The sequence below is a fragment of the Cololabis saira genome, chromosome 17, assembly GCF_033807715.1.
Source record: "Cololabis saira isolate AMF1-May2022 chromosome 17, fColSai1.1, whole genome shotgun sequence".
Classification (NCBI taxonomy): Eukaryota; Metazoa; Chordata; class Actinopteri; order Beloniformes; family Belonidae; genus Cololabis; species Cololabis saira.
In genome coordinates, this window is record NC_084603.1 from 41,417,425 (window position 1) to 41,423,618 (window position 6,194).

At 45.8% G+C, this 6,194-nt stretch overlaps 1 protein-coding gene across 1 annotated transcript in view; it reads left to right on the forward strand.

The window, feature by feature from the left end:
- Positions 1–6,055: 6,055 nt before the first annotated feature.
- Positions 6,056–6,194, forward strand: part of pitx3 (paired-like homeodomain 3) — a 42,389-nt gene continuing 42,250 nt past the window's right edge. Inside the window, exon 1 of the mRNA XM_061745277.1 lies at positions 6,056–6,194. This exon is cut by the window's right edge and continues 53 nt beyond it. The gene's annotated coding sequence lies outside the window, so the exon portion shown is untranslated.

Genomic DNA, 6,194 nt, shown 5'->3' on the forward strand with positions numbered 1-6,194 from the left:
TCCGATTTAGAACCACATATGAAAGCGACCTGAATCTGATTTGAAAAGATCAGATTCCATGTGACTTGTGCTGTTCACACTGTCATAAACAAATCGGATCTGAGTCACATATGAGCAAAAAATCGGATTTGGGTCTCTTGGGCTACGTTCACACTGCAGTTCCCAAGTAATGCGACCTCAGTGTGAACAGCCAGGTCGGAATTAATGCGACTTTGACGTCACACGCAGAGCCCCGAGCCGCAGGGAGAGACACGGGAGACGGCGGGGGTCCCTCCGGGCCGCCTCCGCCTCTCCTCCTCCCCTCCCCACCGCTCACCTCTTTCTCGCCTACGACCTCAGATCAGACGAGACAACCCGCTGAATTTAAGCATATTACTAAATAAAGAACCTAAGGATTCAAATCAGCGAAGCGGTCGTGGTCGCATAACCTGCCCGTTTTACAGCGAGCTGCACCGTGTGTTAGGTGATAAACCCAGCTGAACGCCGGAGAGCAGAGCTGACACTCCGGGGAGCGGAGCTAGAGCCCTGCTATAGCGGGACTGTTTTCTTCATCCCGCTCCCGCTGCATTTCTGACCATTACCGCCCGCACCCGCAACGTGTGTTACACTCCCGCCCGCAGTGTTTACATCCGCTCCCGCCCGCTCCCGCAAAACTCTGAGAATTCATCCCGCACAATGATAGAGATGCAATAGAAACGTCCTTGACAAATCTATCTGATTTAATGTTAACATGATAATTGTGGAGCTTGATGGATAATTGGCAGTTCACAGGCACCTGTTGGATGCAAATCCATCATTGTCATCACCACACGCCTCTGCGCATGCGGGTCAGTTCAGGCCGCGATGCGTTCACACTCGAGTCGGATATAGGACACATTTTAAAAGATAATGTGAACAGCCACACAAAAAAATCGGATATGGGAAAAAATCGGAATTGAGCATTAAGGACTGCAGTGTGAACGTAGCCTTAGAGGGCACAACGTGCGCTCCGACCAAGAGTCACAGGCAGGCTGTCAAACACCACCAACCAGAGTTGAGCTTACCTCCCCGAACCTGCAGAAAATATAGATCCGAAACACGGATCTACGGAGCGATTAACCCGCGATGTATGTCAGGTTAACAGCGAGAAGATTCAAGAGGCCGGATGCAGTCTACCGGGCGGTATTTATAGACGCACAGGTAGCCTACACGTCACTCACGTGACACTGTTGTTATTAAATCTCGACCTGCGCGGAGCGCGAGGAGACATATCCACTCTGTTTACTGCCACTGGCAGTCAGGAAGGAATGAAACAGAACCTTCCTGAGTGGCAGCTGGATCAGAGTTATCAGCTCATGAAGTTAAAACCCCCTTCAGAAAATTACATTTTAGATGCTGCTGCATATCCTGGTTTAGACTCATGTACAGGATATCTGTTAATGTGTCACAATATTGTCTTTGGTATCATTTTAAAGGGGACCTTTTAAGCATTCATTCAAGCTAAGATGTGAATCTTTCTGACCAACATAGAGGTCACTGCAGCTCTTTAAACTATAAACAACACACATTTTTACACAATTTTCACCTAAATGATATACTATCTTTTAGCCCTGTGTCATCTAGGAACAACAGAGACACAAAATACAAAAACTGGAATACTCACAGGACAATAAGGATTCAGGAAATGTATAATATACCCCTACTATATCATTGTTACAGGTCATTGTGAGCCTTAAACTAGAAGAGCATCATTAGGCTCCTATAAAACTATAAGACACTAATGTCACAAACTGGTCTTTATCTGCAAATACACGACATAAAGGACATAACAATGAGATAAGGAACCAGCTTAGTTTTATAAACAACATTAGAGACACAAAATACAAAAAAATAAAAATACAAAAACTGGAATACTCACAGGACCATAAGGATTCAGGAAATGTATAATACACCCAATTTAGAATCATCAATTAACCTGAAGGGGGTGGTAACTTCATGAGCTGATAACTCTGATCCAGCTGCCACTCAGGAAGGTTTTCATACCAAAACATCATCTATAGACATGGATCTTTTCAAAAATCATAAGTAAGTTTGGTCACCCTGAGTGGTGCTGATATCTGGTCTGGAACATGGACTACTTCAGGGATTGAGGTGATCAGTGTCGATGCAAGGGGTGGGGACAGAGTCAGGGCCTCAAGCAGGGAGAGGCTTATTGGATTCATGTCCTGACGGCCACCAGCTTCCCTGGCCTCCTTTCTATGATTTAGACATTTTTGTTGTATAATTATTTGACTTCTTCTGTTGAGTTTCTATGTTTGCATTGCTCTTCTGTTCTGTCACTACTTTTTAAGCCATTTTTTGATTTATCGTCATGTTTTGTTTAAGGGAGGGGAGATTTTCTTTATATATTTAGTTTTATTATTCTTTGTATGGTTTTAATTTTGGCACCCATGATTTACGTCATACTGCTACACTGTGTATCTTAATAACAGTCAACTGATTGTGTTTGATTGTTCAGGAAGCAGAATATCTGGGGTCTCCTGCCGGGGCCCCCTTCAGGCCTGGAGGAGAACTGCATAGACCTGAGGAGCCACAGCTGAACTGAATCCCCCAGAATTGTGTGTGGTTTTTGTCTCTTGTCTCCATACACCCTGAGGAAGGCGCAAGCCGACACGCGTTGGTGTTTTTTAGATGTAACCCAGTCAAAATAAAGTTTGTTTTACTTTTTTCAATCCACCAGAGTGCCTGCATTTTGTCTTTTGAGTTCACTGTTGCACAGTTGCAAGAGCACTGGTGGTTGTAGGGACACCAGCAGCGCTCCTATTATTCAGTTTTTTTTACATTACAAACAATGTTGAGGCACAAACTTTTCCCAGTTGCCAGCGCTAATGCGTCTCCCGTTCCTTCTGAGAACACGTTGAGGCATTGAAAAGTGATGAATTTCAGTTATTCTGTCCCATTCTTGTTGCGCACACATTGACTACGTTTACATGCGGGATAGCAAATCTCACTATCCCGGTACTTTCTACCGTCTACAAATGCAGAAATGTTCATATCCTTCATTACATTTATGAAGTGATTAGTCTCCTCCTGGTCTTGGTTTCTCCGTGTTTATAAGAACTTCCTGGACTCAAAAGACCAGGATTCCTTGTGAACAGAGCATGTGCAGAAAACAAATTCCTGTTCCGTTTGATGGGGATATTCCGTTTGGCGTTTACATGACCCAATATTCAGGTTTTAAAAGGAGTAACCCAGGGGTCATATTGGGGTTTTTAAAAACCTGAATATGAGCAAATTCTGGTTATTCAAAGGGGTTATTGGTGTTGTTTACATGACCGTGCAAATACGGGTTATTGCCAATATTCGGGTTTTAAAAGAGTTATTGATGCATGGAAACACAGTCACTGTCATCCAGTGTCTGAAATGCCTTTAGGGCTGAGTCCACCACAAAAACCACCTGGTGCAGGCTCTAGTTTAAAGCTAGGGTCTACGATTTTACATATTGTACATTTTTATCAAAATCATTTATAAGGTTGTTATGGCCCAATAGTGTTACCTATGAAATATGATAAACTGCTGTAATCCTGCAATGAAGTCAACCAATAGGCGCCATTCGGCCCGAACGTAGCTTAGTGTTTTTATAAATGGTTGATAGGGGTTTCAGTTCACATCATGTCTGTTTTCACTCTTGTAACTCGTAAATGAATGAGCTCTGAGTGTCTTTTACCCAGTTGACGTGTTCTGTCCCCCCCCACGCTCCCCTGTTCTCCCAGCTCCCCTCCCTGTCCCCCCGTTCCCCACTCCCTCACTGTCCTCGCCTGTATCCGTCCACCGAGATATCAGCAGGAGCTGAAATGGCACTTATCACTGTGGGCATGCACCCGCCCCCCCGATCAGGTGTGTAAGAAAAACAAATACACCTGCATTTCAGTTCAGTTCATTTTTCATGGCTTATCTGCTCTGGCTTGCAGGCCTCCAGCTCCAACAGCACCAGAGAAGCTCGGTGACATCTCACACTTGCTGGTGTGGATGTCAACGTCATGTGTCAAAGCTCGCAGCTGTGTTTGAGTTGTGGAAATGCTTATCAAATCATTCTGAACAGTATTTTCTTTACAATGAGTGAAGAACGCTGAATTTCAACACTTCAACCCCCCCCCCCCAACCACACACACACACACACACACACACACACACACACACACACACACACACACACACATATTAGTATACAAGTACTCTGAATTGCTGTGAAGTACGAGGGGATCTCTGCACGAGGGATGAGTCACACAGACATCATGAAGAAATATAATTGTGGCAACATCTTAAGACAGCAGTCAAACAGTTTGGATGGATGGATGGATGGATGGATGGATGGATGGATGGATGGACGGACGGACGGACGGACGGACGGACGGACGGACGGACGGACGGATGGATGGATGGGTGGATCATTGGCTACCTGTAAAATTCAGAATCCAATTTAAAATTTTATTACTTGCATATAAAGCCGAAACCGGCTCAGCTCCGCAGTATTTACAAGACCTGATAGTGCCTTATGTTCCTGGCAGAGCTCTCCGCTCCCAGGGTGCAGGTTTACTCGTAGTTCCTAGAGTATCTAAATGTAGATTTGGACGGCGGGCGTTCTGCTATCAGGCAACATTACTATGGAACCAACTTCCAATCTGGGTTAAGGAGGCTGACACCACCTCCACCTTTAAAACTAAACTTAAAACCTTTCTGTTTAGTAAAGCCTATAGTTAGTGTTTAGTAAACCTCTAGCTGGTGTTGGTAAATCTCTAATTAGTGTAAACTCTAGTGTGTTAGAGTCAGTAGTCATAGTTGCAGCTATAGAACAAAACTATAATAGTTAGTCTCAAATATAGCTTCGCGGTAGATATGCTGCTATAGGCCTATGCTGCAGGGGGGCACCGACATGATCCAATGGGCGGTGCCTCTCACCCTTCTTCTCCTCTCCTCTTCCCTTCCTCTCTTCTCCATTTCCATTTTTATTTATATATCTCATAGCCATCATAGCCATCATTTTTGTCCATCGTTCCTGTAGTTTCTTGTGCTGGCCCCCCTTTTTTCTCTTTTGTGCATGTTTGCAGGCCGGAGCTTCGGGAGCTGCATGCTGACCTGCGGTCCCCCCCTCTGATCATCCCACTGCTGCTTCCACCTGCCCGCGGCCCCCCCCGACCCTCTGGTCATCCCGTTGCTGCTTCCACCTGCCTGCTGTGCTGCTGACGTCCCCGACCCACCAGTCTGGCCCTCGGCAGGAGGGTCCCCCCTTATGATCCAGGTCCTGGTCCAGGTTTTTTCCCTCCTAAAGGGGAGTTTTTCTTGCCACTGTTTGGCTTAAGGCTTTTCTCCCACTATGGGAGTTTTTACCTGCCATTGTTTATGTAATAATTGCTCGGGGGTTTATGTTCATGTTCTGGGTCTCTGGAAAGCGTCTGAAGACAACTTTTTTTGTACTAGATGCTATATAAATAAAATTGAATTGAATTGAAAACTTTGAATGCTTCTTTCTCTTAAGTGAGTCATTGGTGTAATTTTGAATACTTGTGGTTCAGATCAGCGGACGTCAACTCAGTTCAAAACACCACAGCACTTTATTCCCTGATTTTATTCTCAACAGTGATTTCTGAGCCACATCTTTATGACCCTCACTAACACGGATAAATGACGAGCCCGGTGTGGAGGAAAAGATGAGCGCTGTTTGTAGACAGATAATGGAGAGGGAGGGTTGTGTGTTTGCAAATCACTGTGTGTGTGTGTGTGTGTGTGTGTGTGTGTGTGTGTGTGTGTGTGTGTGTGTGTGTGTGTGTGTGTGTGTGTGTGTGTCCTATGTGCTTTTAGAGAGGGTGAGAGAAAGAGAGTGTATGAAAAAGGGAGGAAGAGAGAATGAAAGGGGCCGTCCTTCCTACAGTGGAGCTGTCACACACAATATTTAGCCTGGTGGACCCCCGCCCCCCTCCCTGCCTGGTGGACCCCCGCCCCCCTCCCTGCCTGGTGGACCCCCGCCCCCCTCCCTGCCTATAGTGTGCTGGGGATCAAGCTTCAGTCGGCCACAGCCTTCATGTCTGACAGAACAGGAGGAAGAGGAGAAGAGGAGGGAGGACAAGGAGGGAAGTGACGGGCTTTTTCTGACTCTTTACGCTCCAGAGAAGTTTTTGTCCATGTCACCAGTGGAGCCGAGGCCAGGACAGCCAGCA